Genomic DNA, 22,361 nt, shown 5'->3' with positions numbered 1-22,361 from the left:
CAAACAAAATCCTTAATGTGGAGTCAGAAAGCCTGGATCTAAATCCTCACTCTGCTAAGACTTGCTATGTTACTGTGGAGAAGTTGTTCTACTCTTCTCTGAAACTCAAGGTCCTCATATGGAAAGTAAGGAAGTTGGTTGATTGAGCTCTAAGGTAACTTCTTCTCAAATAGTCTATAACTCCTTAATTCTGTAGTAGATAAGGAAACTTGGTGAATTATAGTGGGGGGGATTTTAGAGAAGTTGCACCAGGAAGTAAGTCAAAGAAAGAATCTGACTCTTGAGCCCTTCCCCTACACTGCTTCCTGTTTCTTTCTTCCCAACTGTCTGGATGAAGATCTTCTCACAGATGGTAAGTTGAAAATTTTCCCACTAATAAACAAATCCCACAACTAATACTTTAACTAAAGGATCTTTTATTCTTTGGGGAGAAAGGGGTAAGAAGAAGTTGGGGGGAAAGAGGAAAATTAGGGTCTTCCTAATTTCTAAGTTAACTTGTTGATTGAAGACTTTGAAATAAAGTCAATTCAGAAAACAAAATCATATTCCCCTAAGGGTAGATATTAACAGCACTGCTGACAAGTCTCTTCTGGGCAAAACCAAATATCTTCTCAGCTCATTATAGGTAGAAGGCAATGGCCAGAGAGGAGATGAAGGAGGTATGTCTTCCACCTTTAGGCAGAAACAGCCAAGAAGTGAAGTCCCAGGCAGCTGGAACCTCCTAACTGCTTCCTTCAAGGTTCCATTAGAACAGTCTCCCCTCTCCTAATGATATGTGTTCTAAAAGTTCTGAGCTCCTTTGCTTTGCAGATCCATTTTTCTTTGCTCAAATATTTTCATTCACAATTCCTATTTGCTTCTGAAGAGGAATGATTTCCATAGTATTGTGAGAAAGAATCAATTAACTATCAATCATCACAATGGTGACTTACCTTGTCTACCTCCATTTCCTTATCTGTAAAATGGGGATAATGATAGTACCTATGTATCAGAATATATTTGCAAAGCACTTTGCAAGCCTCAGTGTGCCATATCAGTGTTAGCTATTTTTACTTTTACTATTATTATTTAAATAATGAAATATAGAAGCAAAGTAAAAAATCCTATGTTGAATCAAAAGAAACGAGAACAAGTTTTGTATACTCATATACACAAATATTAAAGATATTTTAATAACCTTTACTAAAATCTTAATTTCATGCTTATTCATAACACAGAGGTTACCATAAGTTGGTGAAAGCTATACCATAGACAGATCCCACCAAAGGAGAATAAATAGCTTTAAAAATAGTCACGGTGGGGGACTCTGTTTCCAAGGATTAATGTGACTATGTTTGAAGAAGCTCATTCCTAAAAGAGTTGGATGTTGGGTAACAGGGAGCTGCATTTTTGACCCAAACAATTCTCAAAGACCACCCATGTTAGAGAGGTTGTGATATGAATCGGTGGACTCATCAACATCAGTGAATTCTCAGATCCTGAGAATTTTGAAGTATTTAAATGTTGGAGACTTTCCTCTTAGAACACAGTGGTGAGAGACTTTCTCGCCAAGTTTGCTGCTTTAAGACATTCTCCAAAAGTACTTTTGGGAGTTGCATGTCAGAAGATGAAAACAGTTTAAATGGAGTAGATAGAAGAGCAGAGTCAGAGAAAAGTCATAGACAACATTCTTTTTCCATCTCTAATTTTCATCATATTGCTATTTATGTATGTAAAACTATACATATATATGTATATGAATATATTTATATGCATACATATTCAGTATGTGTTAAAAATACAACCAAAGTAAAGACAGACTTGTTAAATCCTTGTACCCAAAACCCAATTGTCCTAAAATATGCAACTAGGTTTCAGTTTTGAAAAATCTCTTTGTATACTTTGCAAAAATATTCAGTATAATTTAGCAGTGCTTTTCACACATGTTCAAGCAACAAGAGTAAAACGTGTAAAGTTGAAGAGGTAAAAAATAGAATTTGGAAGACCTGGACAATTGTCCTTTGTCGGCAAATAGCTCATTTATTGAATAAGAAAATATTATTTGAAATCTCTTTCTTTGTAATAAAATCATAGGGATAATGATCTTTGACTTCATTGATATTTGGAACTCCTTCCCTCAAATAGGCTAATGTCTTTGCAATTTAAAATAATTGAGGAAAGAACTAAGAGTAAGTGGCTTGACTACAGTCACAGTCATTTTGTTTCATAAGCAGTTTTTTGGCCCCTTCTTCAACAAGGCTAGTTTTTTTTTAATCCATATATATGGAGGATCATTAGATTATATATTTAGAACTAGTGAGAATATTATTTAGATATATAAATATATTTAATATAAATATTAATAAATATATTTCTAAATACATATTTAGAACATTAGAAGTTATTTAGGGGGTAACTATATGACTCAGTGTGGATTGAGTATCAAGCCTAGAGATTGGAGGTTCTGAGCTCAAATTTGGTTTCAGACACTTCCTGGCAGTGTGACCCTGGGCAAGTCACTTAAAACCCATTGCCTACCCCTTACCAGTCTTCTGTTTTAGAAACAATACATGGTATTGGTTCTAAGATAGAAGGTAAAGGTTTAAAAAAAGTTACAATCCCATCATTTTGAAGAGATGATCCTAAGGTTAGAAAAAACATCTTGGCTAAAATAAAACAGGTGACAAATTATAGTTTTATCTATGGATAGGCTTTGTTAAGAATAGAAGGACATTGCCAGAATATTATGTCTCATATTAATAAAGTCATTACCATTAGCATTCAAGGGTCAATCAGTAAAATAGGGTAAGCATAAATCCAGCTAGAATAGACATTAGTGATTTTTAAATTTCCTACTCATAATGGTATAATCTAACATATGAAATACAGTTATCCTTTCCACATCATAGGGGTTAGGGGCATAAAACCCATGATATGGAAAAGCCATGTAAAATTCTTTCACTTTCACATTCTTTTCACAAACTTTAGCTTTTTACCTTTTTTACCTTAGAAAAGATTGTGTATATTAGAGTAAAAGATTAAATATGTTGACATTATATAATACTGCATCTATCCATCCATATGTTTTATGTGTTTCTGAATTTCTAAACTTTTTCTGTCATCTGCAGCTTCCACAAAACTCCCACAAATCCCCATTTAATTTCTTATACTGTGCTACAATATATCAAAACCATGATAGGGAAAATTGGGATATGGAAGGGATACATGTACATAAACATATATAACTATAACTATATCTATATCTATATCTACATATAGATATAGATATATAATGTGTATGTGGTGAGTTGTTAATGAAAGCTTCATCTCACAGTCATGGATAATAGCCAATTTATGGAATCTTGTCATCCTGACAAAAGATTGACCAGATGATTGTTGAGTCAGTAGATTGGATGAATGTCATCAGCTACTTTGATAACATGGTGTCCTCTGAAGATATTTGGTCTTCTTTATCCATCCAAAGTTCACTTAGCTCTATCTCTCCACAGAAAATAAAATTTCTTTATAAAGTCACAGTGGTCCCTGATATCAGGGGTGAGCTGGTAAGCACCTAATAACTATCTCTTCTAAAAATGTATATATGACATACTTTTAGGTTTAACCTGTATGATTAAAATTTTCTCCATCAGTCAAGTTTGGACAATGAAGAAAATAATAAATCAAGTCCTAATTTGTAGTGTTCGCCAATTTCCAAGTTGTAAATCCTACCCTGAAAACTTAACAATTGGCTCTGACTTGCCAGTCTTTCTTGTGGTCATCTCTTGATTGACACTTATCCCCACTCTAGCATAAGGATATTTCTTTTTTAAGTTCTATAGTATAGATAAAATAGTTTGGGGTCTCTGATCATTGGAACTTAGTTGCAAAAACAAAAGTAATGATAGCTCATGGTCTTGAAGGTCTTATGTCTTATAGCACAGAAAAGGAGGTGGTAAAAAGATAGAGCAAGGAAGAATAGAAAGTATAAGTAGTGTGAGGACCCAGGTAGAGATTGAGCTGTGTTTAGAATGAGCATGGCTAGAGTGACTGCTTTCTTGAATGGTTCCATGGATAAACTCTCCAATCAGAGAAAGAAATTAAGAGTGGCTTTACCAAAATGAGAAGGTCCCTGGGGTGGAGGTTTGGAAATCATCAGTGCAATTGTGGTCTGAGTTAGGTTGGGAATGAGGAAATGCCTGTTACAGTGGAAAGCATTGGGTCTAGAATCAGGAGCTATTGATACTTGGGATCTGTGTGAGCTTGAGAAAATCACTAAGCCTCCTTTTTCCTACCTACAAAATAATAGTGTATGAGAGAGAAGGAAACAGACTTGATGGTTTCTAAGATATTTTCCAGCTCTATATTATGACCCTAATTCTAGGCTTAAAAGGCAGTCCCATTCATTTAAGGGATTCATTCTTACATTTTGATGATACTTCAGAAATGCCTTGACTTTCCATTGAGGGAAGACTTGAATATACATTCCAAACAACTTTAAAATATAATAATCATAGATGATCTTTTTACAGGACTTTAAGGTTTATACTACTACTACTACTACAACTACTACGACCATTACTAACAGACACACACACACACACAAACACACATATTTAGTTGTTTTTTTTAAAACCCCTACCTTTCATGTTAGAATCAATACTATGAATTGGTTCTAAGGCAGAAGAACAGTAATGGCTAGCCAATGGGTGTTAAGTGATTTGTTCAGCATAGCTAGGGAGTGTCTGAGGCTACATTTGAACCCAGGACCTCCTGTCTCTAGACATAGGTTCCCAATCCACTGAGCCACCTAGCTTCCCCAGTTTACCTATTATATTATTATTCCCTATTATATTAAAGGCTAAAGTGTAGTTTATTGTTCTCACCATTTCCAAAGGTGCATACTGAGAATTACAGAAAAGTGCCAATAATGCTAAAAAAGTTAATACATTCAGCTACTATAAAGACCTTCCTAGAATGTCCTACTCTTACAGTGTCTAGTTTTTTACTCAGAAGCAAAGCTGGGCTGGAGCTAGATCTCATGCTTTATTAGAATTGATTGTTGTAATGGACTTCTCCATTAGTGGCAATGCAATGTCCCTGAACAATCTGTAGGGATCTAAAAAACACTATCCCCAAGCAGAAGATAAACTGTGGGAGTAAAAACACTGATGAAAAGCAACTGCTTGACTACAGGGGTGGAGGGGGATATGACTGAGGAAAGACTCTAAATGAATACTCTAATGCAAATACCAACAACATGGAAATGAGTTTGAATCAAGAACACATGTGATATCCAGTGGAATCACACGTGGGCTATGGAAGAGGTGGGGGGGGGGTGGAAGAAAAGAAAATGATCATTGTTTCCAATGAATAATGTTTGGAAATAACCAAATAAAAATTTAAAAAAAATAGAATTGATTGTTAAGTTTTCAATATGAGCATTTATATCTTCGATGTGATGATGCCAAATGGTACAAATCGGGACTTGATTTGTTGTTTTGTCAATTTTCTAGACTAAAGAACATGTTAATAATGTAGATTAATCTTAAAAGTGTATTTTCATATATTTTTAATGAAGAGCCATTTGTTATGTAATGGTAATTTTAGGGTTGTGACATAATCTAAATTAATTTGGTTACCAGAGAAAATTCCAAATAAAATACCCAAGTCAGTTTGGAAATTTATGGTGATTTGAATTAAGGAGAAGAGAGAGAGAGGGTATAGGATTTCTCCCACCTGGCCTTTGCCAGGGGGAGTTCAAAGACCTCTACTATGAGGTCTTTGAAGAAGATTAGAGGCTTTTCTAAGAGGATAGTGTTTGGAAGGTAAAGGAGAAAAGAATCAGCCTAAACTCCAAGAGAGCTCAGTGTAGATGCCTCACCTGAACTAAATTACTAAGGTTCTCCCAGTATAGTATCAAGGGAAACTTTTCACTGCCAAACCCAAACAATAGCTTCTGCCACACCAAGATGCCGAAAGCAAGCTGCCACCAGAGCCACTCTCCATGGAAAAAAGCTGGAGAGAGGAAGTGACGCCAAATATATAGACCATTTTTACATCATTTTCCTGCATCTCACATGTACAAATGTTAGCTTAAGCTTGACTTAAGACAGCCCAGGGGTCTGTCAGTTGTTTCTGATTTGTCATTTGCTAGCACATATCTGTCATAGTCCATCCTCCTAAATACTTAATCCTTAAGTATGGGTGTAGACATTCCTGTTTTTGTTAGACTAAGTAGGGTGGAGTAATCTAAAGTTCTCAGTTATGTATTTATCAGCAAACTTCTTTTTGGGACTTTAGAGATCATATTATCCAGACTCCTTCTCTGACAGATAAGAAGACTGTTCCAGAAATGTAAAATATCTTGTATGAGGTCATATATGCAGAAAATAGCAGAACTGAAACCTAAAGCCAGGCATGAATCCAACTCCAGTGCACTTTCCATCACCCCACATTCTTTCCATCCTATGAAGACACATACCATGACTTATAAGTCCCCACCACTGAATATTTTAGGTTTTTTCTCCCCCTTGGTGGAAATAATGAAAGACAGACAAAAAGCATGACTATAAAGATGTGGATGTTTTGGAAACATCTGGGTGATCAAGTTGATTTTTCAGTTTTTATCCAGATGTTTAAAAATAAAAATAAAGATAAGTTGTTACTTAGCATAACATGGGTTTGCTTAGCCTTTTTCTAGAACTTTGAAACAATCGAGTACAACTTACTTTGCTCAGGCTGGCCTCCAAAGGTTCCTTCTCTCACAAATTTCTCTCTTGATAAAGGATAATTCTTTTACTGTTTATAGTATATTTTAACAGTGTTTCCACTGGTTCCTTTGGTTTCCATATCTTAATCATTTTCAATGATATTGCTCTAAATCACCCTTCCCTGGGAAGTCTTTGCTTTTAAAAAAGAAAGAGACTTCTGGGTAAGCATGGCTACAATCTAGATGTGAATCATTTCCTCTCCCCCAGCACCGAATGAAATAGACTACTTCAAAAGAGCATAAAAATCATCCTTGGAAGAATGGAGGGACTCTCCAGTATGCCACAGCAATGAAGGTATGTGGGGTTTGAACATTTCCACACTATAAGAAGGAGGAAAAGCTTGCACACAAACGTGAGCTGAGCTACCCCTCCCCCACCCCACCTACGGAACCAGATTAGGGGCTAGCGCGCTCAGTGGAGACAGCAAGTGAGTGAGGAATATCTCTGTCTAGGGGGTCACACCAGGGCTCTTGGGATCTAATGAGGACTGCCAGGGAACTACCCCTCAGAGTGATTTCACTTAAGACGCCTGCAAACTGGAGAGCGTGCAGACTGAGGGGGCTCTTGCAAACTGTGAACACTGTGGAGACTCAAGAAACTGTAGAAACTGCCTGAGGCAAAAGCTCCTCTCATTGCTGTAGTGAGGGGGGGGGCACACCAGGGTCCTTGGGAGCTGATAACTACCCCTCAGAGTGGTATTACAGGAGACTCCTGCACACAGGAAAGAAGAGACCACAGACCACTGGGGCAGTCGTGCTAACAAACTGAGGAGTCTGGGAAGAACCAGTCTGAAGCAAAAACACTGCCACTTAAATCCACAGAAAACCCTCCCATCTCACCCAGACCTCTGATTAAAAAGGAAAGGGAAAACCACCAAAAGGATGGCTCAAACTTCCCAAGATTAACCCTCCAAGAAGAAAGGGGAAAAAAAGTGACTTTGAAAATGTTTACAGAGGAAAAACCCAGATTTCAGAGGAAAAAGAGGATGAAATTCAAACAAAATCAAAACATGGCCCCAAAAGTGGAAATTATCCACAAGCTCTGGATGAACTCAATATGGAGCTTATCCAAAAGATGGAAACCTTCTAGCAAGAAAAATGGGGAAAATTCAGAAAGAGGTCAGCAGCCTGACAGACGAGAACTCCCAATTGGAGAAACAGTTGGAAGCCTCAAACAGAAGGGCAAACCAAACTGAAAAGAAAAATCAGTCCTTAAGGATCAAAATTAAACAACTGGAAGACAGTGATATTGCAAAACAGCAAGAATTAATAAAGCAAAGTCAAAATATTAATGAATTTTAAGAAAACAAAATATCTCACTGACAAGGTGACAGACCAGGAAAACAGAGGAAGGAGAGACAACTTAAGAATCATTGGTCTACCTGAAAAACCAGAGATGAACAAAAATCTAGATGCCATACTACAAAAAATCATCAAAGAAAATTACCCTGATGTTTTCAAGCAAGGGGGCAAAATAGAAATAGAAAGGGTTCATAGAACACCTTCTATACTAAATCCCCAAAAGACAACCACCAGGAATGTAATCACCAAATTCAAGAGCTTCCAAGCTAAGGAGAAAATTTTACAAGAAGCTAAGGAAGGAAACTTCAGATACAGAGGAACGCCAATAAGGATTACACAAGACCTAGCAGTGGACATGCTAAGAGACTGCAAAGCCTGGAACACAATAAAGAAAGGCAAGAGAACTGGGTCTTCAACAAAGAATCAGTTACCCATCAAAACTGACTATATACTTCTTGGGGAAAGTATAGGCATTCAACAAAATAGAAGATTTCCAAATGTTTGCAAAGAAAAGACCAGAGCTCAGTAGAAAGTTTGACATCCAAACCCAAAGAGCAAGAGAAACATGAAAAGGTATATATGAAAGAAAGGGAAAAGGAGAAAAGTGTGTTTTTTTTTTCTTTTATTCAAATTCTCTTCCATAAGGGCTACAATTAGATCAAATTATATATACCAACATATGGGGGAAATGTTATCTGTAACTTTCAGAAATTGTATGCATTAATAGAGCAATCAAAAGAATCACTCATAGGGAAAGATCAGGCATTAACATGATTTGGAGGTAAAAAACAAAAAGAAAGAAAAAGGGAGGGGGCATCAATGATGGTACTAAGATACCACTCTTTTCGGATGATATGATGGTCTACTTAAAGAATCCTAGAAAATCAACTAAAAAGCTAGTTGAAATAATCAACATCTTTAGCAAAGTTGAAGGATACAAAATAAACCCACACAAGTCATCAGCATTTCCAACACATCTCAGCAGCAGGAATTAGAAAGAGAAATTCCATTCAAAATCACCTTAGACAATATAAAATACTTAGGAATCTATCTACTGAGACAAACATAGAAACTATATGAATACAACTACAAAACCCTTTCCACACAACTAAAACTAGACTTGAGCAATTGGAAAAACATTAACTGCTCATGGGTAGGATGAGCCAACATAATAAAAATGACCATTCTACCCAAACTTATCTATCTATTTAGTGCCATACCCACTGAGCTTCCAAAAAACTTTTTACTGAATTAGAAAAAAAAAACATCACAAAGTTCATTTGGAAGAACAAAGGATCAGGGATATCCAGGGAAATAATGAAAAAAAAATACAAAGGAAGGTGGCCTTGCAGTACCAGATCTCAAATTATATCATAAAGTAATGGTCATGAAAACAATTTGGTACTGGCTAAGAGACAGAAAGGAGGATCAGTGGAATAGACTTGGGGTAAGTGACCTCAGAAAGACAGTCTATGACAAACCGAAAGACCCAGGCTTTTGGGACAAAAACCCACTATTTGACAAAAACTGCTGGGAAAACTGGAAGACCGTGTAGGAGAGACTAGGTTTGGATCAACACCTCACACCCTACACCAAGATAAACTCAGAATGGGTGAATGACTTGAACATAAAGAAGGAAACTATAAGTAAATTAGGTGAACAAAGAATAGTATAAACTTCAGGCCTTTGGGAAGGGAAAGGCTTTAAAACCAAGCAAGACATAGAAAGAGTCGCAAAATGTAAAATAAACAATTTTGATTACATCAAATTAAAAAGGTTTTGTACAAACAAAACCAATGTAACCAGAATTAGAAGGGAAGCAACAATTTGGGAAACAATCTTCATAACAAAAACCTCTGACAAAGGTCTAATTACTCAAATTTATAAAGAGTTAAATCAATTGTACAAAAAAACCAGCCATTCTCCAATTGATAAAAGGGCAAGGGACATGAATAGGCAGTTTTCAGCCAAAGAAATCAAATCTATTAATAAGCACACGAAAAAGCCTTCTAAATCTCTCATAATCAGAGAGATGGAAATCAAAGCAACTCTGAGGTATCACCTCACACCTAACAGATTGGCTAACATGACAGTGAAGGAAAGTAATGAATGTTGGAGGGCATGTGGCAAAGTTGGGACATTTATTCATTGCTGGTAGAGTTGTAAATTGATCCAACCATTCTGGAGGGCAATTTGGAACTATGCCCAAAGGGCGCTAAATGACTGTCTGCCCTTTGATCCAGTTGTAGCACTGCTGGGTTTGTACCCCAAAGAGATAATAAGGAAAAAGACATGTACAAGAATATTCATAGCTGTGCTTTTTGTGGTGGCAAAAAATTGGAAAATGAGGGGAAGCTCTTCGATTGGGGAATGGCTGACCAAATTGTTGTATATGCTGGTGATGGAATACTATTGTGCTAAAAGGAATAATAAAGTGGAGGAAATGCATGGAGACCGGAACAGCCTCCAGGAAGTGATGCAGAGTGAAAGCAGCAAAGCCAGAACATTGTACACAGAGACTGATACACTGTGGTACAATCGAACGTAATGGACTTCTCCATTAGTGTCAATGCAGTGTCCCTGAACAATCTGCAGAGATCAAGGAGAAAAAACACTATCCACAAGCAGAAGACAAATTGTGGGAGTAAGAACACCGAGGAAAAGCAACTGCTTGACTACAAGGGTGGAGGGGATATGACTGAGGAGAGACTCTAAATGAACAACTTAATGCGAATACCAACAACATGGAAAAGAGTTCAGACCGAGGACACATGTGTTACCCAGAGGAATCATGTTTTGCCATTGGGAGGAGTGGTGTGAGGGGAGGGGGAAGAAAATGATCTTTGTTTCTAATGAATAATGTTTATAAATGACCAAATAAAATAATGTTTTAAAAAAAAAAAGAAAAAAAAACATATTTGACAATGCATGCAAAATTCTATGCCCATAATTTCTCACTTCTTCAACTAAATGGGGGAATTACATCTTCTCAACACTTCTCTGAGTTGGAGCTTTGTAATTATAATTTACAACTATAGTTGAAATCTAATTTTATAATTTTTAGTTCAATTTCATTTTATTATTCATTTTGTCTACAATGAAACTATCTGCTTATATCACCCTGCCTCAGGTTATGTCTTCCTGGTTTTCTCTGACTTCTTCAATTCATCAAATCTTATTTTTCTCCCAGTTCACTTTTTTAAAATGACATTTTTGGTGAAATTTTATGTAAAAATAATTTTAAACACTAATTTAACCAAATCTTGAGTCCCAAATTCTGTCTTTCTCCTCTTCCCTCATTTACTTCCTCCCATCCTGTCCCTGGTCTCTGAGCTAGTAAGCATTTTGATATAGATTTCAGATGTGCAAAAATGTATCAATCTTATTTTTTAGTAATTTCTCTTATGGTTATATACCACAATTTGTTCTGCTATGTCCTAGTTTATGGATAGTTACCTACTATGTTTCTAGCTATTGGCTAACACCTTTTTTAAAAGTTCTGGTATAAATTTGGTCAGATGTAGGAACTTCTTTTCTGTCCTTATTTCTAGCAGAATCTGTTAATCAAGGGGTATGGGCCTTTTAATCACTTCTTTAGTATAATTCCAAATTTGTTTCTAGGATGGTTGGACAAATTCCAAAACTACCAATAATGTAATAGTATGCCTGTCTTTCCACATTTCCTGCAACACTTAAATATTTCCATCATTTGGACCATTGCCAATGTTCTGGGCATAAAATGAAACCCTATAATTGTTTTCAAGACCTACCTTACAAGGTAGTTGTGAGCAACAAAATGAGTTAATATTTGTAAGACACTTAGCACAGTGTCTAGTTCAGAGTGATTACTGTATGTTTATTACTTTCTCTTCTCCCTTCCATTTCTCTTGTGGATATTCATCATTTGGAATTCTTCTTTTGAGAACTATTAGTCTATATCATTTAATCACTTACCCATTAGTGAATGTTTCTTGGTCTTATATATTTGTGTTACATATCTTGCAAAATCACTCTCTTATTTGAGATATTTGATGTAGGTAGTTTTCTCCTATATAGCTCCCCTTCTTATCCTAGCTGCATTGATTTTGTTCTCATAAAATATTTTGCACTTCATGTGATCAAAATGATCTCTTAATTTTGTTCGCTCCTCTTTAGGTTAGATGGGTGGCACAGAGGATAAAGCACTCTTCAAATCTAGCCTCGGAACTACCTGTATGATCTTAGGGAAGTCATTTAACCATGTTTATCTCAGTTTATCATCTCCAAAATGAGCTCAAAAAACAATTGGAAAACCCTTTCAATATCCCTGCCAAGGGAACCCCAAATGGTATTATGGAGAATGAGGCATGAATGAACAACAAAAACTCCTCTTTCTTTTGATGGGTTAATAATTCTTTACTTAGCCATAGTTAAAAGATACTTCTGCCCATTTTATCTTACATTTTAAACCATACAGTCTCCTGCATTTAAATTAATTACCCATTTGAAATTTATTGTGTTATATGATATAAAATTCTAGGGTAAACATATTTTTTTGCTACATCGATTTCAAGTTATGCCAAAATCTATTTTTAAAGAGGGTTTGTTTTAGTAAGTAGTTGTGTTGATGAATAGGTCAAATATCAAGCCATTAAACTTTTAAAATAAAATGTTGCTTATCTAACTGAAGAAGCCTTCAAGACTAGACATACAGTCTCCTTGCATTGGGAGAATATGAGTCCCCAATGATCCCTATTCCAAATAATTTCTACAGGAGGAAGACTGGCCCCAAATAGGTTTCTGTTTCCCATTCCTCTAGGTTTCCTTCCAGTAGACTGGTTACTCCAGCCTTCTAATGGGCTTTTCCAATTGCATTTATTTCTTTTTTTCTGGATTGGCAGAATCAATGTTTTCTGTCTCTTTTTCAATGAAGGGGAATTCATATCAAGTGACAGCTGTGGAGAAATCAGGCAAGGATCCCCATATTCTGTCCCTGAAGAACAAACCAGAGAGATTGCTTGAACTGGATGTGCTTGGCATGCTGTCATTCTCCCCTTCCCCATCATGGGTCTGAATGGGAATTCAAAGTGTTTCCTTTTCCTTATGTTATTTCATGAGAATTTTATCTTTTCTGGTGTTTCTGTCTTCTTGTCCAATGAATTATTCAGCAAAGGAATATAGATATAGACATATCAATAATATGTTTTCTTTTTTTAAGGTTTTTGGGTTGAAGAAATTTGTGGGATTATATATTCAACATGGAATCAATGTGTAACTTAATCCCTCTCACAGACTAGTGGGGGGAATTGCTCAGAACTTCACAGATAATTACATAGGTGGAAAGTTCCTCCACCTAAGATCAAAACTCTTTATCCCTGAAGTTGTTATTTAGAAAATCAAGGGAGAGTTTAACAATTGCAAGATAAACAATATTTATAAAATGTCCGTTTCTATAAAATTTTCATTTGTTGTGTATAGGCCTCAGAAGCAAAAGCTCAATCATCAGATGATTAAGGAGATACAGAATCTCATCCATGAAAAGAATATCAGGGATTCCTCTCCCACAGAAAGAAGAAAGCACAGATTTCTTTAGCTACTCTGGGGACAAGTAGGCCCCTGGTTTGCTCTTTCATTTTATAACAGAAGCCAAATTTTTTGTTGTTGTTATTAAGTGGGTTTTCTCAGAGGGGCATCACAAAATAAGGAAACTATCAGAAGGCTTTTAGAAATAATCAGTAATATTTTCCCATCATATTACTAGCAGATATAATTTTCATCTGACATGTTATGATGATGAGCACAAGTTGGAAAAATTCCCTTTTGGCTCAAAGTCAGGCAGCATTCTCATAATTCATAGACTCTTATAACACTTATTGAGTTCTACAAAATGCCTAGGAGGCATCCACAACAAGTCTGCTGGTTTTCAGAATCAATTACTCTCTCTACAATGCAAGCATAGTTTACATTGAATGCACTACAAAGGGCTAAGTGTTGCACAATTGATTGGATTTTTTTTTCTTTTTATTAAATTAAAAGTTAAATGGTACCCAGTGGGAGCTCAGCAAGTGTTAAGTAACTGTTGAAAGAGGTAGTCTTTAAACATCATGTGGTACCTCAGCCCTACATTCAGTCAGGATTGCCCATTTATCTGCACCCAAACTATATGGAAATGAATTTACTTAAGGTTAGATCCAGGAAAGAATTTAGGAGACCAGAAAAAATAAAGCTGCCTTATTTCTCCTTCTAGGCAGGAATAAAATAACTGAGCTTAGGATCATATTCTCAGTTATTTGCACTAAAAATGATTTTTGGGTTCCTTTAGTCCAACCTCCTTCTTTTAGAGTTGTCCAAGAGATATTCTTGTCTTGTCACCTCAACTCTTCCCCTTTCCAGTAAGAATATAGATATGTTGAATTATCTATTTGTTAATATCTATCTATCTATCTCCATCTGTTGACCTATCTATCTGACTGCCCTTTTCCTATCTTCCATATTAAATTACAAACTATTTGAATAAAATTATGTATCTAGTCTTCCCTAACTCCCAGTGGGGCCTAGTACAATGATCTGCATTTAATGAGAGAACAATAAACACTGAATTATTTTCATTGATAACTAAATCTCCTACAAATTATACTTTTTTCACCTCTCCTTCAAAGGACTTAATCTCCAAACCTTTCATCTTAGAATTATAGAATCATATAATTACAGAATTGCAAGATACTGAGTCATAGAATCTTGTTTTCAGTGTCTTATTTTTCAGTCATGTCCTACTCTTTGTGACCTCATTTGGGCTTTTCTTGGCCAAGATACTGGAATGGCTTGTCATTTCCTTCTTCAGCTTATTTTGCAGATGAGAAAACTGAGGCAAATAGGGCTAAGTGACTTCCTCAGGGTCATGCAACTATCTGAGGCTAGATTTGAACTCAGGTCTATAACTCCAATTTTGTGAACATGGATGATTGTAGGATAGTTGTACCCTCAACTGAAATAGAAAAATTATTATCCTCTGTTTCCTTTCTTTTTCAGCCAAACAACTTGAAAAAGTTTTAAATATTGCATTCCTCCATTTCATTTCCACTAACTCACTCCACAACCTTTTGTAATTTGGCTTTTGGCTTTGTCAGAGGCAGCTCAGTAGAATAGTAGAGAAAGAATTAGATTTAGAGCCAGAAGGATTGAAGTATAAATTTAGTCTCCAACATTGAGTAGCTATGTTATCCTGGACAAGTCATAACTCCATCTGCTTCACTTTCCTCCCCTGTAAAATGGGAATGATGATAATAATTACCTCCTGGGATTGTTGTGAGGAATTTGATGATGAGATGATGAAATAAATGAGACGATACTTGTAAAATACTTAGCATATTGCATAGCAAATAATAGGTACTTAATAAATTTTGTTTCCTTCACTCATTTGAAACTGCTTTCCACAAAGATCTCCTCAATGGCAAATCTGATGGTCTTTTCTCAGTCCTTACCTATCCCAGCCTATGTGCTGGACCTGACACTGTTGAACTTCAGCTCATTCTGAGTGCTTTCTGGATTTTTGTAAAGTATTATATCTTTGTTCTCTTCCCACTTCTTTGACCGTTACTCAGGTTCCTTCATTTAACCATGCCATGTCCTCTAACTCTGGATGTCCCTTGGGGTTCTTTCCTAAACTATGTTTCCCCTTCTCCCTCTATTCTCTTAATCTCCTAATTTTTTCAGCTCCCATCTAAAAATATCATCCCAATGCCCATGGCTACCAGATCTGTATATTTATCCCCAGTATCTCTCCTATACTTCAGTCCCAAATTATGAACTACTATTTGGACATTTCAATCTGAGTGTTTCAGAGACATCTGAAACTTCATTTTGTTTCCTCTAAATGATTTTCCTGCCAAAATATCCCTATTTCTTAAAATACTTGTACTAAAATATTAATAGCTGCGCTCTTTGTGGTGGAAAAATTGGAAAATGAGGGGATGCCCTTCAATTGGAGAATGGCTGAACAAATTGTGGTATATGTTGGCGATGGAATACTATTGTCCTCAAAGGAGTAATAAAGTGGAGGAATTCCATGTGAACTGGAACAACCTCTAAGAACTGATGCAAAGTGAAAGGAACAGAACCAAGAGAACATTGTACACAAATACTGATATACTGTGGTATAATCGAATGTAATGGACTTCTCTGCTAGTAGCAATGCAATGATCTAGGACAGTTCTGAGGGACTTATGAGAAAGAATGCTATCCACACCCAGAGAAAGAACTGTGGGAGCAGAAACACAGAAGAAAAACAACTGCTTGATCACATGGATGGATGGGGATGTGATTGGGGATGAATGATCACCCTAGTGCAAATATTAATAATATGGAAATAGGTCTTGATCAATGACACATGTAAAAGCCAGTGGAATTGAGTGTTGGCTAAGGGAGGGAGTTGGAGGAGGAAAGGGAAAGAATATAAATCATATAACCATAGAAAAATTCTAAATTTATTAATTAAATAAAAATAAGTATTCAAACCTTCAAAAATGCCCATATTTCTGTCAAAGGCACCAATGTCCTTGCAATGTCTTAAGTTCATAGTTAGCATTATCTTGGACTCCTCATCCTCCCTCTCCCTCTAGATCGAATCGGTTCCCAAAATTTGCTGTTCCTGCCTTCACCAAATCTCTCCCATCTGACTTCTTTCCCCCAATAACACCACTACCTCTTTAGTTCATGGTCTCAAAACTTCTTGCTTTTTTCTTCATTGATCTTCCCATCTCACATCTTCTCCCGTGCATGGCACACTCTGCTGCCAAAAGTGATTTTCCTGAAGTGCAGACATGAATGAACATGTGACTCACTCAGTGCCAGTGACTTCCAATTGCCTCTAGAAAAAATATAAACTCTTTCATTTAGCATTTAAAGCCCTACACAGTCTGGCCTCAAACTATATTTTTTGCCTTTATTCTGTGATCTCAACTCTCTTTTCTTCATAGACAACATTCCATTTCCTTTTTCCATATGTCTGGTCATCTTCCTTGGCTACAATGTCCTCCTCCCTTTCCTCTGCCTTATGGAGTTCTCTCTTCTTTAAGGTTCAGTTTGATCTCCACTGCCTGTATTAAGTCTTCCTGGATTCCCCTAAACACTCAGATTATTGGGTGAAACAAAAGAATAATGCTTTTGCCTATTGAGAACCTCCTTCCCAAACTACTTTGTGTTTAATTAATTCATATATATTTTTATTTGCTAAATCTTATCTATCTACAATAGCAGCTAAGTGGTGCTCTGGATAAGGGTACTCAGTCAGACCCAGAGCCAGGAAGACACCCATTCTTGAGTTCAAACCTAACCTCAGGTACTTCCTAGCTGTGTGACCCTGAGCAAGTCACTTTACCCTCATTGCCTAGCCTTTAACACTCTCCTTTCTTTGAACCCATACATATTATTGATTCCAAGATAAAAGTAAAGGTTTAAAAAGAAATTCCACTAATTATATGATTATTTTTCTCCATGTGTGATACTTAGTACTCATTAAATTCTCATGGAAATAGGAAAAACATGAGAGAATAGTTGAGAGTAAGGGCTTGATTATCTGAATAAAATTGTAATTGGGGCAAACTCACTAAGGAATGACATAGAGAATGGTCTTTCCATGGGTGTGGTAATACCAGGAAAAGGCATCCTGTTCCCCAGAGAGTCATAGAGAGATGGCTACACTCAGTGCCTCTTGAGGAACTCGAGATAAGGTAAAGAGACGGTGATAATTATAGGGAGGAAGCTCAGAAGTCTATTTTGACAAAAACAGGAGGAAATATACACTTCCCTCCAGATGTAGGGCACTTTAGACAATGTAGCATTTGCCCTGTGGTCGTTATGGTTAGATTCACGCACACTGCATAATCAGTCTTAAAATGCCACATGCTATATCTTCAACTCCATAAATACCTTGAGGTACATTGTCTCATGCAGGAAACTTCCGTTAGTGCAAACGGGAGGACGGGTCCATAGCAAACACAAGATAGATTATGCCCCATCCCCATGCTTTGGATACTCTATTTATTTTATTTTCATATATATATTTTTGGCAGGTGATTTGTTTTAATAACTTAGCAAAGATATAGCAGCTTAACAGGAAGGATTTAGAACACTTTAACAATCGGATTTTGTTTCAAAATCAAAATTTAGATTTCTCAAGCACATATAGGAGACCTTATTAAATGAGTGTACTTAATCAAAAATTACTTGTGGAGAAATATTACTATCTTCCTAAAAATAAGGAAGTATGTTTTAAATCAGTCATCTTATGAAATCATGAAGAGCTCTTAAATATGTTTCATTTAAATCTTTGCCATGTTGTTTCTTAATAGCCAGTAAATGTTTTAATTATTTAATTTAAAAATTTGGGAAGCTGTGGCTTTTATCTGATATATACCATAAAATAGTGGAATGTATATATATGAGGGAGCAAGGTAGAGAAAGAAATATGTAGATTTTAAAATTAATAATTAATAACTAAGCATTATATTTTAAAAGTTTTATTAATAATAACAAAAGCAAAAGAATTACCTGAACTCAGCCCAGTCACTGGTCTAAGAGAGTGTGGGAGAAATCACAGCAAACTAAAAAACCATCACTTAATCACACAAATGTAGAAATAGAGGAGAGATTAAAGGGAATTTTGGGAGAGGTAGTTTTTTATATCTTAGGGGTTCAAGAATTTCTAACCATACATTCCCCCTATGATCCTGCTGGGGAGACCAGTCTCCCCAAAAGTATCATAGAAACATAACTAACTTACAAATTGCAACAATTTGTGGATAATAGGGGAAAAAAAAGAACAAAACCAAATGATTACTAGGTTGACAAGAAAAAAAAAACAATTTTGGGGCAGTCTCCTTGGCATAAGAGTATATATTCAAAACAAAGGCATTTTAACCCCCCATAGTTCAATTCATATCCCAAAATTCACTCTGAATCTTCTGGTGCAGCATGTGGTCTCTGCAGGCATCTGCACGGAACCTTCTCCAAAAGATTTGCCTTCTGGGTCCTAGGAGGTCATCTCTTGCTCTACATTATTATCAAATTCAAGTCAAAGTTCACAATAATAACATAGTTCCCTCCCCCTGAGGAAAATAATATTACATTTCCCTCTGAGGAGGATGCAGGGATACATGGCTGAGTTATGAGGTATATAAATCAATTTGCAAAAGAAAATTTAAAAAATAATAAAAATCTAAATAAAAGAGAAAAATATCTTGTGGATGAAATACAAAATGTAAAAGTCTTTGTCTAAAAAATCTAACTAAAGGAAAAACAAATCTATAATAGGTTCTTGAACCATGACCCAATTAAAATGATTTAAGAAATAATGCACTTACCCAATCAGTAGCCAGGACTTCAGAAAGTTTGCCACACTATGAAAGACAGAAAAGGGATTAGATTTCAGCAGCAATTGGGAGCCAGGATGGCAGTGAAAAGGAGATGCTTGATAGAATATGATTCAAGGAAGTCCTGCATTTAAAACATGTTAAACAGCCATAACCTCAAACCCCAAACAAGTTCAAGTCCTCTTGTCTTAAATTAGGCTCAAAATTATATCAATCCCACTGAGATCAGATCTCTTTGACCTTGTGCTCCATTGGCACTATTCAGGTACTCTGTGCCTCTAATCAGACAGAATCATTAAGCAAAGTCCCATAATTTTTTTAAACAACCAATGGCATCATTTTTATAGTCTAAAGCTTTTTGGGCATGCATTGGCATTAGAACAAATGTATTTTAAACTTATATTACTGCAAAATCAAAATTTAAAAAATACAGAAAAATCTTCTCAATACTGTTGACATGTGCTTCAAATACAAAAAGGAGAGAAAAATAATACTGAGATACTGTATTGCACATGCAAAGAAAAACAATAATAAAAAGTTTTAAATATCAAAAATATATAGCTTACAATCAGTGACATATTGTGTCAACCATGTGTGAGTACAAACGATTTTCAGAATAAAACAGTAATACAGTAGATAATGCACAAAAAAGTACTAAAGTTCCCCAAATTCACAATAGCCCAGTTAATTAAAGTAGCAAAGAAACACACTATCATATTCCATATAAGTTGCTGTATGACATTTAAAAATTCCTATGAACTGATAGATATTTGTCACTATTTTTACACATGTAGCAAATCTTTCAAACTTGGCAAAGATATTTTTAAACAAAGCAAAACTTGTTTGGGTCTAGAATATCACCAAGAAATCTAGATTGTTCTGGTGTAAGTAAATTAAACTGAAGAGTTAAATTATTATGCATGCATAGAAGCTCTTTTTGACTTCCTGCTTAATATACAACATTCTTTATAATATATATCTATAAATATTTTTAAAAATCATCCATTCAGAAACCACTAGTTAACTAAGATTATTTCTGAAGACCCTTTAGCATTAGCATTTAAATTCTTAGCTCATTAAATTATTCAAAGGTTGTACACAATTGCAATTAGTTTTATTGAAATCCATCCATCATCATCTATGTGACAATTAACAAAGGTAACATGTGATCTTTGATGGATCTAGTGGCAAGGGTTTTGGGCAAGATGTCCATGTTATACAATGATATTTTGTTCTTCAGCAAAGGTAAAGGTACAAATTAAAGATCAACATAGGCAAAACATAGTAGCTTAAAATAATTCAGTATAACAGAAAGATATTGATTAGATTAATACAGATAAACTTAAAAAATCAAACCTTAAAGCAATCAGCAAATACAATAATATAAGCAAATGAGAAGGTACAGGCAGGCAGTGCAGTCAAAATCCTTTTCATCAATCCAATAGACTTGTTCTATATTATAGGAGGAGACTAAACTCAAAATAGTTAACAATAAACTTCCAGATCTCTTTTAAAGTTTACTTCCCCTCCTCCAGTATTTCCTTCCTCTCCTCCATCCATTCACATTTCTTTTGTCAGATCTCTGAAGTTCATCATAGTGAGGGAGAATTGTGCACTGAACATAGTATGGAGGGATTTCAAATTGGATGTATTGTAGAGGTTGGGCAGGCCCAAATGCCAAAAGTATGCAGGAAGATGAATCTCCCCTCTGAATCTCAGGATTATTCAAGTTAAACACAAGGATCATTGTACCCAGGAACAGTAGTGAGAAAAGACACTCCAAAACTTTGAGCTGCTTGAGATAGGTAATGCACTGCTCTTTCATAGAGTGAGCCATGATTTTTAACAAGTTTACTCCTTAAATAAAAGTTAAACAAAAGGAGATCCTGATTGAAGATAAAGAGACTTTTTGTAAGCTTGTTTTTTTTTTAACTAAAGGATTTTTAAGAGCTATTCTTCTGTGCTCTCTTTCCTAAGGGCAAAACTCAAGGGACAACAGTAGCATATTTGCATATGAAGGAATGGCATTTTGGGTCAGGAGAGAGAAGGAAAAACCAGACTTATTTCCCCAAACTGACTTTAAATCCATTGATTTAGATTAGAAGGGGTAGGATTTCTTTTCTCCAAGCTGAAAAATGGCTATGGCAGGCTAGAAAAACCCACGTGGAGTGTGGGAAAAGGGATTGGAATGGAAAGATTTTTATGTCATCCACTGTGGAAAAAAAAAATGGTGGCTGGGATTGGCAGGTTCTTGTGGCGGGTCTGGTCTCTGTAAGAGGAGGCTTCAAGCTGGGTGGAGAGTGGTGAGAAATGCTGGCTTAAGCAGATGGACTGGAGAAGCAGCAGTGGGAGCAGGAGACAGGTGGCAGGGCAGGGCAGCAGTGGCCATGTTGGTGCAAAGGCAGGCGGACTGGGTGGCCAGTGATAAACTTACTAACTTAACTGAAAACCTCTCTTAAAATATTTGAGAATTCTATCTCCTTCATGGTCAGCCAAATGTGAATTTTAAAATTAATAATCAATAACTAAGTATTATACTTTAAAAGTTTTATTAGTAATAACAAAAGTAAAAGAACTGCCTGAGCTCAGCCCAGTCACAGGTCCAAGAAAGTTTGGAAGGAGTCACAGAAAACTTAAATACCATCTCATAATCATGCAAATGTGGATATGGAGGAGAGATTAAAGGGAATTTGGGGAAAGGTAGTTTTTTTATATTTTAGGGATTCAAGAATTTCTAACTATACATATATTATATACATATAGTATCTCTCACACTCACTCTCTATCTATAACTATAAGCTTATAGGTATAAAGCTAGAAGGGAATTTAGAGATCATTTAGTCCACTATCCTTTTTCACAGATGAGGAAATTGGGAAGTAAACATGTTAAATTACTTAATCATGATAATATAGGTAATAAATAGCAGTGCTAGGATCTGAATTCAAGTCCTGTAAATTCAAGT

The 22,361-nt window shown here is 35.8% G+C and overlaps 1 long non-coding RNA gene across 1 annotated transcript in view; it reads left to right on the top strand.

The window, feature by feature from the left end:
* Positions 1-292: 292 nt before the first annotated feature.
* The window catches only part of LOC103096354 (uncharacterized), a 42,217-nt gene continuing 20,148 nt past the window's right edge, over positions 293-22,361 (top strand). Inside the window, exon 1 of the long non-coding RNA XR_008917739.1 lies at positions 293-352. This is a non-coding gene — a long non-coding RNA (uncharacterized LOC103096354). The remainder of the gene's footprint in view (positions 353-22,361) is intronic.

Source organism: Monodelphis domestica, chromosome 3 (assembly GCF_027887165.1).
Source record: "Monodelphis domestica isolate mMonDom1 chromosome 3, mMonDom1.pri, whole genome shotgun sequence".
Taxonomy (NCBI): Eukaryota; Metazoa; Chordata; class Mammalia; order Didelphimorphia; family Didelphidae; genus Monodelphis; species Monodelphis domestica.
The sequence above is the reverse complement of the archived record's forward strand: the minus strand, read 5'-3'. Positions and strand labels throughout refer to the sequence as shown.